The sequence below is a fragment of the Amborella trichopoda genome, chromosome 12 (genome assembly GCF_054954075.1).
Source record: "Amborella trichopoda isolate Santa Cruz 75 chromosome 12, AtrichopodaSantaCruz75HAP2 v2.0, whole genome shotgun sequence".
Classification (NCBI taxonomy): Eukaryota; Viridiplantae; Streptophyta; class Magnoliopsida; order Amborellales; family Amborellaceae; genus Amborella; species Amborella trichopoda.
Window position 1 is genome coordinate 17283842 of NC_142347.1, and position 13506 is coordinate 17297347.

Genomic DNA, 13506 nt, shown 5'->3' on the forward strand with positions numbered 1-13506 from the left:
TCCACAGCAAAGTTTCATCCTTTCACATTGACTATGTTAAATGATATTACGATGTATAGATAAGGTTTCCTAATTTATGTAGAATGAATATTTTCATTTGGGAAAATGATCAAATTACAAGAGACAAACAATTTAACACTTCACACATATTTTTTTATTTAATAGTAAAATACCCATAAAAAACCACATGATCTTGAGTTGAAATAGTTGCAAATGAGTAAAATGTCAGATAGTTCACCTCTTATAGGTATTTTGATAAATTTCCCTTCTCTTTTTTTTTTAATTTATTAATTAAAATTTATTCTCTTGATATTTTGTTTGTTTTCTCCTGATGTCCATAGTTTGTTGAATTTGTGATGCTGATGCCTTTGTATATGGCAGGATCCAAATTGAAAGCATCATGGAACTACAGTTTGGGATACTTCAATGTTTCTTGCCAAATTCTTGGTAATATTACCTTCACTTCATGAGGTCTCTTTGCTGTACTTTTAAGCTTTCCTAGGACATTTTATGAAGTAAAACTTTTGTGTCAATGGCATTATGGATTAAAGTTAATTGCTTCTAATTGTGGCGGGAAGGCCAAGCTATTGATGCAATACTTCATATTACTGAAGGATCTTTCATCGTAGCATGAATAAACGTTAAAAAATACAGCTGCTAGTCAATGAAGAAGGAAAAAATAAGAAAGATAATAAGGGATAAGAAAACATAAAGAAAGGAGAGAGAGAGAGAGTCGCGTTGGGTCTAATTGAACCTGAAGCCCTCTCCTCCATTATATATTAGTTATTAATTTTATTAATGCAAAAAAATGCCCTCAAGTAAAGGGGGACAATAAGTCCTTTGGGACTTAAACACAATAGAAAAAGAACTATAAGTTTTTAACATTCATTTAGAATACTCCCCACTCAAGACATATATATCAATCATGCTCAACTTACTTAAGATCACTGTTAGTCTAGGTTTCTAAACAACCTTTGTAAGAATGTCTGCTATCTTATCTTCTGCTTTTACATGTGGAAGAAAAACTTCTCTGGTGGCGACTCTTCTCGCGTGAAATGTTGGTCTATCCCTACATGCTTGGTTCGATTATGGTGCCTTGGATTTTGCACTATACTGATAGCTGCCTTGTTATCATAATACAAGAACATCGACCCCTTAACAGGAAAACCAAGCTCTCGTAATAAAGGTTTTAGCTAGAGTTAATCACATGCACCATGGACCATGAATTAGTACTCGCTTTTGGACTTGCTCGGGCTACAATTGAGTTTTTTTACTCATCCAAGTCACAAGGTTACCCAACCAATATAGAATAGCTAGATGTAGATCTTTGGTCCAAAGTAGAACCCACTCGATCTACTTCTATACAAGCCTCAACTCACAAGTGTTCATAATAAGCAAATAGCAGTCCTCTCCTTGGTGATGATTTTAAATATCTAAGTACTTTGTAAGCTACTTCAGGATGAATAGTTTGAGCAGGGTGCATGAACTGACTAATCATGCTCACATCATATGCAATATTTGGACATGCAAGTGAAAAATATATCAATTTACCCACTAACCTTATTTTTCATGCTTCCTTAAGGTCTAGCACATGCCAATGTTCAAGAAAGCGGAGGCAGCTGCCTAGATGGCTAGGCGACAGCCACCCATGTCTTTTTTCTTTTTTTTGGGGGGCAGGGGAGGGGGCATTTTCTCCCTTTTATGGTTTCGATTTGTATAAAAAAATTAAAATTAATGGCAGGCAATGTGTAGTTGTATAAAAAAGTAATATTAATATCATGGCTATTTGCATGTGATTGTTGTGTAAATGTGCCGCAAGTGTTTGTCTCTCTCTTCTAAAAATTAAAGAAAGGTATTTTACTAAATAAACGAAATTTACTTTTTCAAGAGCTGTGCCAAGTACTTTACTTTTTAGCGAACAAAAATTAAAGAAAGGATACTTTTATTCAAAAGGACACTTTTTCTCTTTAAAATAAATGAGAAATACAAACAATAAAAAAATTGCTCTCCAAAGACCTAATTCTCTCGCACTAAATAAAAGAAAAAAAAAATTGTAGAGGTTGCACCAGACGGACACCCAGGCTCGCCTAGGCGCCTGCCTTAAACGAATATGCAGGCCATATAGGCGGCTGCCTAGGTGGTGGGTGGCCAAATTTTTGTAGATTGGCACATACTTCTGCTGAGAGAAAAGATTCGTCTCTTTGACTTGGCCACTTCTATACTTAGAAAATACTTTAGTAGACCTATATATTTAATTTCATACTCCCTTGCTAGAAAACTTTTGAGTTGCTCAATTTCCTTAGGACAATTACCTGTTACAACAATATCGTCCACATATACAATTAGGCAAGTGGTATTTACCTTGGTATGTTTGACAAATATGTTATGGTTATCATGACTCGTAATATTGCCTATTATTTGGACATCACCTCTAAACTTCTCAAACCAAGATATGGACACTGCTTTAGTCCATAAATGGCCTTCTTAGTCTACAAACTTCTCTCATATCCAGGAACCCTAAATCTAGGTGGAGGTACCATTTAATACTTCTTCCTCCTGCAGATCTCTACGAAGGAACACATTATCTAGTTGATGCAACAGCCACTTCATGTTAGCTGCTAGAGACAAAAATACCTAAATGAGTTTATCTTAGCCACAAGAGCAAATGTCTCTTGGTTTTCTATTCCGTAGGTCTTAGTGAACCCCTTTACAACTAATCGTGCTTTGTATCTGTTGACTGGACCATTAGCCTTGTGCTTTACAATGTAAACCCATTAGCAACCAACTAGCTTCTTGTCTTTAGGAGGATTACTCACGCTTAAGTACCATTCCTGATTAATGACTTCATCTCTTTGCACATGGCCGCTTTCGGCTTGGGATGAGCTAAAGCTCCTGTAAACATTGGAAGAAATAGTAACAGAAGACACACAACACATAAAAACATGATAGGAAGGAAACAATAACTCATAAGAAGCAAAATTGCTAATTGGGTGTAATGTGCAACTTCATCTACCTTTTTATGCAACAATGTCCTCCTATCTAGGTCCTCAAAAACACAATGGGTAAGGAAAGAAGGTCACACTACAAGGAGGGCGTTGCCTGAGGTCCCATGATTCACACTACTCTTGCATGGTACTAGAGGTCTAGCTTTTGGGTCTCTTTTGAAGTCTCTCTCCCCCCACTCCCCTTCCAGCCCACCTCTCTCTCTTTTTAGTCTTTTCTCTTATGCTTCCACAGATGTTGGTCTATTTCTTATACGCTGCGACCTCCACTGGTGGTCCTCACCTGGTTTTTGTATTTGAACGACCACTATGTGAGTAGCTGGATTTTGTAATGATTGGAGAATTCTTATTCAAGTACCTGCAATGTGGGTTTCCGTTTTGTTTTCTCTCTCTCCCCCTCTTCCCATCTCACCCTCTCTTTGATGCCCACGCCAACTTACCAGGTCAAGAGAGAAGGATGAGAGATGAGGGCTTGAGAGAGAGAGAGAGAGAGAGAGAGAGAGAGAGAGATGAGGGCATGAGAGAGTTTAAAAGAAGAAAAGGGAAAAGGGCATGAATGGGTTAAGGTTTCTTGTACAAGGCAATTGAAAGGGCATAAACTTAAAAAGACAGGAAGTTTCGATCAGCGGGTGGAAAGAAATGTTTTAGGAAATTTTTTTACTAGATATTTAGGAAATGTGAGGGGATGCTATGAAATTAACTCTGATTTTAGGATTATTGAGATATTTTCCCATTCTTTAATATGACTATTCCTTCCACAATGTCACATTTCAACTTTTATCTCCTTGATTGGGCCCCTATTTTCTAGATTTTGAGGTCTACTCCCCTTGTTCTTAGGAGATAACGAGGCAACATGGTGCTTTTCCTACTCTACTCACTTTAAATAGAGTACACCTAGTTGAGCGATGGAAGAGCATCCTTGCTGAGTATTTGAACCTTAGATAACTCAGTCATTAAGGTTTAATCTCGCCAAGAACTCAAGAATATGATTCTGTTTCACAAACTCTCTGTATTTCTCTCCATCTTCCTTACAGGCTAGTTTAAACATTTGATAGTGGTTGGTCCAACTCCTCCCACATGCTATGAATTAATGAGATATAAATAGCAAGAGACCTGTCCACCTGTTGAAGATGGGAAATTTTTGACCTCAGTTGGCACACTTGACACACATGTTTGCTTTAAGAGTAAGTTTGGTATATGTCCCAAATCTCTCACGCAGTTCGAAGGAACAAGAAGCCCCTAGTGATCGATGGTTGCGTGGAGTGTAATAACCCGAATATTACAGTAGATATTGAGTTTTGTGCTTCTCACATGATGGATCTGTTTTGCGGGTTCAATATAGTCTTACAATTGATATACCCTAATTTCCCCCTTCCTCTAATGAACATTTTAGCTGACTGTGACAACTTGAAATAATTTATACCATTGAGTTTGATAATAGTAATCTGCAGCCCATGTTTATGTCCATGGTTCGCCGTATGGCAGGTTACACCTAAAGCACTAAAGATGGTGGATGGCTTGAGTCACTAATCTGCGCTTCTCAATGGCTTTCTGCATCTCAGGTGCCACACTTGATGTCGACCCACCGTTTGGAAGAACTCTGCTACCATGGCTTGTGGGTTCAGCTCAATATTGAAGAGGAGGAGGGATCTTTCCTTACTTGGGTTTGGCCGAGGCACCGGTGTGACCAGAATAGGACGTCGTAACCTTTGCAAGTGTGGAAATGGATGCAGGTTTTGAACTGGGCTAGGCAGTAAAGGATTGACCTCCACATGCCCGAGCAGTTGGACCCAACCCTTTCAAGTATTAGCCAATCGTCTGGCTGGTAGTGGTTGTTATTCATCATTTTTGATGTACTTGTTTCCCTAGGACGCATAAGGAGAGAGCCGGTAGTAACCTTGTCCCGCCGGTGCCAAAAACGCCGCTAAACTATGTGAACACTATAGAAATAAGCCTGATATTCGGTAACCTTAGAGGAAGTGTTGCATGAGAGAATAATTTTGGACGCCCTATGGACACCCGTAAAGTTTCGTCATATTCTGACAAGTTTTGAGCCGATCAAAACGAAACTCGGTTTTCAAATCTAGTTCCTATCATGATGAAAATGGACGATAGCACTACTTTCTGGGTCTCAAAAGAGTATCAGACTACCGCCATTACATTCGGAACATTGAAAACCCCCAGATACCAAATTTGGGCTCAATCGGACCCTCCGAGACCATTCTAAGCCTAACTTACCAAAAAAGGTTGGGTTTTACACTTTGCGGTGTAGCCTCGGTGAACCTGTTTCCATTTATGGAAATTGTGTTTTCTCATTTCGGGATGAATTTGAAATGCTCATAACTTGCTCATTTTGGGTCCAATTATACTCAAATTCGGACCTGCGCTAGATCTTGTCAATACACTCGTTTTTGACATATGGCACGCATCATGGTTTAGCTCGAATGAGAGAATTCTCAGAGAGAAGATGGTCTCGAAACTTGATATTTCAGATTTTAAAAAGTGAAACATCTCATTCTTTGAGAGGCTATAGCTCGAGATCCCGAGGTCAGATCGTCGCAAGTATGGGTTCGTTGCGACCGTGCTTCGAAGGGCTTCAGTTTGATATAATTTTTGGGTATGATCGGAGGCGGATGACACCCAATTTTTAGGTTAAAGAAGGCACATTTTTCGATCATCGGAATCCCATTTTTCGACAACCTCCCAAATTTGGAACGGGCTCAAACGGAGACTAAAAAGGATGAAATTTATCACAAAATGATTGTGATAGTATCCTCTTCAATCTGCGATCAAATTGAAGTCTCGAAACATTACGGATCGTGTCAAATCGGTGGTCGAAGAATCAAAAGTTTATGAACTTGACCGGATTTTGGGTTCTTCCTTAAAACGTCGTTTCAAGACGATCAATGGGTATCAAAATATGCGTAATAATCCAAGCATCGATTCTAGGACGTTTGATCACCTGAATTGCTACCAAAAACATCCAAAAAAGCTCCCAAAGCCTAGCAATGGCAAAAGTCCCTTCATGGGGGGATGGTTTTGTCATTTCATGAAAAGTGCATAGGGGTATTTTAGTCATTAGTTTAAAAAACGAGATTAATATTTTATTTTATTAAATGTGTAATTTCCAACAATTCTAATGGTTTTTGAGTATCCACCCATGTTTTGGGGTTACTCTGTATAAGCAAAGTGAAGTCATTTGAAAATGAGTTTTTGAAATCAATTGAAAGAGCTTGAGAATTCAAAGAGCTTAGGCTTCTTCTTTGCTTCAATTCCAAATCCAAACTCAAGGAGAGAGGGGAGAGAAATAATTGTTAGGGAGAGAAACTACCCTTGGGACCCCTCAAACTTCCAAAATCCTAGAACTTCACACTCTCTACCCCATACTCCCTATCCTACTTCATACACCTTAGCTTATTTCATACTCACTAGCCTCCTCCATACACCTTAGCTTTCCTACACCCTACCTTATTCCATACACCTTAGCCTAACCCATACACCTTAATTTCCATACACCCTAGTCTATCCTATACCCTAGCCTACTCCATATACCCTATCCCATTCTATACACCCAACCTTACTCCATACACCTTAACTTCTGTACACCTTACCTTATCCCAACCTACCTAAGTCCATACACCTAGAGCGTAGACCCTAGCCTTAACCTACAAGGACCAAGAACTCTCTCTAAGGTGCATGCAAAAGGGACCCTCGAAGGTGCATTTAGGCTTGAGCCCACATTAGGTCCACTCTCTCTCCTCTCTTTTCTCTCTCTCTCTTTTTGCCCCCCCTCTCTGTTCCACTCGGACCCAAAGCAGATTCGAGCCCTCCCTCTTCCTCTTTCTCTCTCTCTCTCTTTCACTTGGACCCAAGGTGGGTTCGAGTCCTCCCTCTTCTTCTCTTTGTTCTCTCTCTCTCTCGCCTAAAGTCACGGGCCGGCACCTAGGGCGGGCCCGTCTTCTCTCCCTCTCTTTCTCCTACTCTCTCTCTCTTTCTCACGCCCAAAGCTACGGACCCGTGCCATAGGCGGGTCCGTCCTCTTTCCCTCTCTTTCCCTTTGCTCTCTCACCCGTTTAGGTCACGGACCCACACCATAGGCGGATCCCCCCTTATCTCTATTTCTCTCTCTCACCCTCTCTCACTCGCCTAGGTCACGGACCCACGTCATAGGCAGGTCCGTTCCCTCTCTCTATTTCTCTCTCTTACCCTCTCTCACCCCTAATGACGGACCCGCGCCAGAGGTAGGCTCGTCTCAATCTCACTATCTCTATCCTTCTCTCTCACACCCTCAACCCACCTCCTCTCTACCCTTCTCGCCCTCTCTCTTTCATCATATCTACCTACTCCTCGCCCTAGACACATGAACCCGAGCCATAGCCGGGTTTACCTTCTCTCGATTTCTCCTCTCTCACTCTCTTACTCCACTCTCTCTAACTCCTATTCCTCACTCATCTATCTTCATCTACTCTCTCTCATCTATTCTATCTTTCTCTCCCCTCTCATTCACCCACCTTTATTTCATTATTTCTTCATTCTCTCTCTTCATTCATCTCTTCTCTCACCCTTGAGCACTTGAGACAGGGTCCTCCTGAGATAGTTTCTTAGGGTTCTAACTCTTGGGCTGCTGCGCTAATCATCAGTTCACATAGTGTTTTGGGTTGTAAGAGACTCAGATTCTCTTGCACTCGATCACTCGGGCTAGGTTCCCCCTGAGATAGTTTTTTAAGAGTTTTGATCCTTAATTTTCGGGTCATATCTTCACTTTTATCTCATCATCTTCTTCTTTTTACCTCTAAAACTAAAGTCTCACCAACCCACTCTTATTCTTCTCTTTCTTATCTATCTTCCTGTCCCTCTAACCTTTAAAACTAGAATCCCTATCCCACACGCATAATTAGGAGGAGGTTACCATAGGCAGATTCTAAAAGCAGTCATTTAGTGAGATATTTATTTTTGAGGGGGCAGAATTCAAATCGAGCTGTTGGACAGCCCTGAGGGCTTTCGTCATTGATCTAAGAGGACTACGGCCCGGACACGTCCCATGAACTCAATCATGGTGAGGTAGGTGTTCGAGTCCACCTCTTTACTGCTTTAAAATCTTCTCTTCGTTGGAAATACCTATCCCCACGTGGCACGCGAGCGCACACGCGCGCACAGGTCTAACGGTTGTCCGAGAGGGGGTTCATCGAGCCCGAGTGCTTGTGGGAGCCCGAGCAACGGTAAATCCAGGGCTGACCTACTGGCGATTCCACTGAGGATGTGCCACCCTATAGTTGGTTTGGTCCGCTCTTAATCTGACTTCTCATTTCACTCTCACCTAAAAACTGCTATGGAATCTGCTTACTCCTCCCTCATCCGAGTTGGGGATTTTATCATCCCCACATTCATGAACTTACCCATGGGAAGCAAGGTTCTTCAACCCATTGCTCCCATTTATCTCTTGCGAGGTCACTTAGACCTTCACACCCGGCTCAAGCTCAGGAAAACTCAGGAAAGGGACCCCAAACCCCTTACTCCCTCTCTACTGGCAACAATGGCAAGTCCATTATTGTCAACTGCATGAGCACTTCTAAAACCGCCGCCCCTTACTGGTGGACCCTCCACCAGTGTTAAGCTCAAGTGTGGTCCTAACACCACTCCTTCTTCTCTCGTGGGCGGCTCTTCTAAAGCCACCACTTCAATGGGTAACCATAAGGTCACCGCATCTCCACTCCACAGGGGCACTGCTCATCCTGGTATGATGCCTCATCCTGGTATGATGCCCCACACACTTCATGCTGGCGAATTGATCGCTAGACCATCTAACTTGAAGGGCTCTAAAGCCGGTCGACACACCCTCAAACACATCACTACGAATGGCTCAGCCATTGCAGTGATAAATCGAGGCAAGCAAAAGCTAACCCCGACCACCTCACATGCTTCGGGTCACTTGTGACCCGGACCCACTAGCAAAAGTGGTTCTCAAGCCACTCACACTGCATTGCGTAATACTCATTTGGCTCGGGGCAATCCAAATATTGCACCCGAAAGAGCACACAACCCGTGACTCAGCCATAAGTCCCAAACAATTATGTTCATGCTTGCAAACCAAAGTTGTCCTAAGACCACTCCAACTGCAAAGGTCAACATTCCAAACGCTAGACCTCTCTCTTCACTAAGGGTTGGCTTCCAAGCCACACCCAACACTTTTGCGGATCGCGCTCACACGTGCAGTTCCAATGCTGTCTTTGGCTTTAAGGGGAAGGGCCGGCAGTATATGCCCTTTTCTACCCCCAAAACCATGACAACATGGTATTCAAAGAAATTCCCTTCGAGTACACTCTTGTCAGCCCCTTCTACATTCCATGTATGCGTTGGCCCTCGAGGATGGATTCGGGAAAAAATCACGGCCCCAAGGCCGATGGAACAGTCCCTCCCTTCTTCAAAAACCAAACTTCCAAAGGCAACCCCGAACTCCCTACTCGTGGGGCTCCGCGCCTTACCTGAATGAGTTTGCTTTTAGTCTCTTGAAGGCAGGCCAATCAAACAGGATTCCACACCCAATTCCAGTTCTGGGAGCGCATCTACTGAAGTTTGAGAATCAAGCAGCAAAAAGGCATGAAAGTGCCACTCATAAGAAAGAAGTCAGAGTCTTCCACCTTCGAAGATTTATTAATGAAAAACCCGTTCTACCCATGGCAAACTACGGTAGAACCAAAAATGAACGGTACTGTTCAATGCAGAGTTATCGAGGTGCGGAAAGATGAATCCAGCTCGTCTGAACCACGGCTCCAAGGCCGTCTTGAGCCACAACCAATGGAAGTATGGCCCCAAGGCCGTCTTGAGCCCCAACCTATGGAAGTATGGCCCCAAGGCTGTCATGTGCCTAGTCAGTTCAAGGCATGGCCCCAAGGCTGTCTCATGTCATATCTACCTAAGTTACGGCCCCAAGGCCGTCAAGAGCCGGTGATCACCCAATCATCAAGGCAATCCTAGATCCAATCGGGGTAGTCTGAACCCCTATTGCCTGGATTGCCAGATCGGGGCACAAAGCAAACTAGAGTTACTTCTATCATGGAAACATTTGTCCTTGAAGAACGAGCTGATGTGATGGTAGTCAGTCAAGATGGTGATGGTCCCGAGGATCAAATGGCCCACTTTAATGAAACCTTGAACCATATCCTGGTTAGGTTCAAAGAGCTAGAAAATTCTAGATCAATCAAATAAATGGAATTACTATATGTTAATTCTGGCCATGCATTCATTAACAAGCACTGGACACTTTCTTTTTTCTGTGAATTAAGAAAAGGAGAACTTGATACCCATACAAGTGTCCTTCATTGACACGTGTATCTGTATCCATGCAAATAGGATGTTGGTGAAAACTGTTAATTTTAGTGGTGAATTCACAAAACATCTTTTTTCATGCTTTTACAGGCTGGTGGCATTTCATGCGTCTCTATCTCTTTTTGCATTTAAAAAATTTTTAGCTGTTGGAATTAAACTTCAGTCAAGGGGCAATTGCATCTTTTTCATTTTAAAGAAACTTGAGGTTTGCCCCTTACGAGTTTAAAAATGTTTAGGTACATTTAAGTGCATATCGAGCACTCAGTTCTTCACTCATTTCCTATGAATAATGTATGGATATAGAAACATGACTCAAGAGTGTGAGTTATAGAGGAATTGATATCTGCTATTGTCTATCTATGTGGATGCCAAGTGGCCTCCATGAAGGCTTTTATTAAACAATTTAGGCCGTGATACAAACACTTACTTTTATAGCGGTTGAGATACATACAAAAAAACTTGTGGTGTGAACTTTGATGATACCCTCAGAACCAGGACCAATTTGCTAGTTTGTAATTGTAAACATTAGAAAATCCTCTAGGCATGATTCTTTCATGGTTTATCTGCATCGTAGCTCAACTATTAGAAGCTTTTATTTATTAAGACATGGCTTGTGTATTAAGACATCGAAGACTATGGCTAGATATCCACTTGTTTAAAATTTAAGGAAAGTGTTGTGTAGAAATTTTGTTTGATTTTAAAATAAGAAAGTGTAGAGATTAATTGAAATTTATTTGCAAAAAGATAGTATTTTTCTCTACACTATTTTTTTATGGGAATAGAGTTATGGAAACCGAGGGATAATGCTTCCACCTCATTCCTTTTAATCATGATGATTGATCTAAGGAATGAATGCATGAGATCTCTTCACCCTCATTCTTTTTACTCGGGTCACATAGTCCTTTCAACGATAAAATAGAGGACGTGTACTTGGAGGAGAGGAATGTAGTGCATATAAAAAATATATAGAATATCTAGGGTGTTTGACTTTAAAAGAGAGAGAATGTCTAAGGAAATTTTTATGTGATTTGAATAGATGATATGATAGAATGTCTGGATATTTGAAAGTGAGATGAGTATGTTGTGCAAGGAGATAGTTCTAAGTTGGACTACTCTGTCTCCTTTTGGATAAGTTGGCAGTAGATTTGTACTTAGGATGCCATGCTACAATTGTCAACACCATGCTCATCAAATAATGTGCTCCATTCCTCTCTCTAACATTGTTTCTGTTTTAGCAATGTCATTGAGATTTTGAAAAGCTATAGATGGGCGTTTCAAGTTAAGTCGCTCTCTTTAATGTCATTTTAGATTTAGATGCTTTATGCAATAGGATTTCTTAATGAAAGGGAGGGGTCAAGTTCTGGTTTTTCTCTCTCATGGAACCAAAAGGGTGCATGCAAACTTTGGATATATCAAGTGCAAAAATGCCAATGATGAAGTAACTAGAGCTTCCTTGGCGCAGCATCATTGCACAGCTGTATGTATCTCTCAGTCTTTACAAAGGTACTTCCGTTCTAATAACTGCTGTCCCATTGCACATGTTATTCCTGTTCTTGTTACATGCAACAAAGATCTTGTCAGCGCATCATGGTTAATCTTTGTTATGGCTTTCCTTGTGTTTTGAATTCTGAATTCTCAAATATCTTTGTGTAAAATGGCTATTTTGCGCATTCAACCCATGTGCAACATCTTTTGACTCGGTAATTGTCATCTTGTCCTCACCGTGTATTCAATTACTGGCTATAGTTCTGAAATCTCACTTTCTATTGCCATGCCACATTTTTTCTGCTTCATAGTCGGTAAGGGCGCTTTGCGTACATTTATATCAAACATATTTTTGCATGAAATTTAACAAATAAGAAGATCACATTTTTGTGAGGCGTCAACAATTAAATTGACAAAGATCCTTACAAACTTTGTTCCTTTGTGAGAAAATGGCCAAGTGGGTCGCATGAAGTTTGACTTAACCAAATGTTTATGTTCCATTTTTCTTTGTTTTTTTGGGATTTGATGGCAATCTCTCTCCAGTCTTTGCACATCATTTGTCAGGGAAGTCATGATAACTTGGAAAACTGGCATGGGAAGAGAATGCAAAGTTATTACATTGATGCTTTCTGTATGTGATGTATAGATTAGCTGCAATGCCTATAGAATAGCTGAAGTGATGACCTCTCTTATTTGGCATCGGTGATATGGAACTTTCTTTGGTGTGTGGGATACTAGGTTCTTTCCAATTTTTTTTATTAGTTGTTTTAATATGTCGAAATCCTGTTATTTATTTGGTTGTTTTTTTAGTTATGATTTACTTAACATATGCGAAAGGTTTTTCGTCTTTATCTTATATTGTAATTTGATTTTGAAAAATCTCATATTGTACTTTGATTTTGAGATCTTATTGTACCAGTTCAGGAAAGGAACTGCAGAAAGGGTCAGTTTTGCCCGAATAAATTGATGGGTAAACGAGCTATTGAGCTTGGGGCTGGCTGTGGACTAGCAGGATTTGGTATGCTTACTCGTTCCTTAACATCATGGTGAACTTAATGTAGCAAACATTAGTTGCAACTGAAGTTAATGTATCTAACATTAGTTTTTTCTTCAAAATATATAACAGTAGTCCGTATCTTTCTGTTGATGCTTGTTACATCATTCTTAGGCATGACACTCCTAGGTTGCAATGTTATTTCAACAGACCAGAAGGAAGTACTGCCTTTGCCGATGAGAAATGTTGAGAGAAATATTTGGAGGATTAAACAAGCAAATTTGAATGTTCTGGGTATATGATGGTACTTGTCTATGCACTTTGTATCTCCAGGATAAGCTTATGAGTGCTCTTTTTTATTATTTTTCCTTTTCTCGTGTCATTTTGCTTGGAATGAAAGATTAGTATATTAAGTTAAATTTGTGGTATGGTGTATGCAGAGTATAGATTATACATTTTTCTGCTTTTATTATTTATTTTCCTTTGTTAAAAGTTGGAAAATAATATCTGAAAGCATCCTTGAACCCTTGCAAATAATTGAAGGCTTACAGTACCAAAAAACCATGTTAGGAATCATGTTGGTCATAGTTGTAAGGAGTGGGAGCAGGATCGGGAGTGGAGTATCATTGTTTGCCAGAATCTCCCTAATGGGAGCATTTATAATTAGAAATAAGATATATTTTTAAAAAATAATTGAAT

At 40.5% G+C, this 13506-nt stretch overlaps 1 long non-coding RNA gene across 7 annotated transcripts in view; it reads left to right on the forward strand.

The window, feature by feature from the left end:
• Nucleotides 1-13235, forward strand: part of LOC105420870 (uncharacterized) — a 30886-nt gene extending 17651 nt beyond the window's left edge. The window contains exons 3-6 of one of the 7 annotated variants that reach the window (XR_016046258.1): nt 382-447; nt 11637-11831; nt 12718-12831; nt 12982-13235. This is a non-coding gene — a long non-coding RNA (uncharacterized LOC105420870). The remainder of the gene's footprint in view (nt 1-381; nt 448-11636; nt 11832-12717; nt 12832-12981) is intronic. The other 6 variants (XR_016046254.1, XR_016046257.1, XR_016046255.1 and 3 more) reach the window with 6 other exon arrangements.
• Nucleotides 13236-13506: the final 271 nt, after the last annotated feature.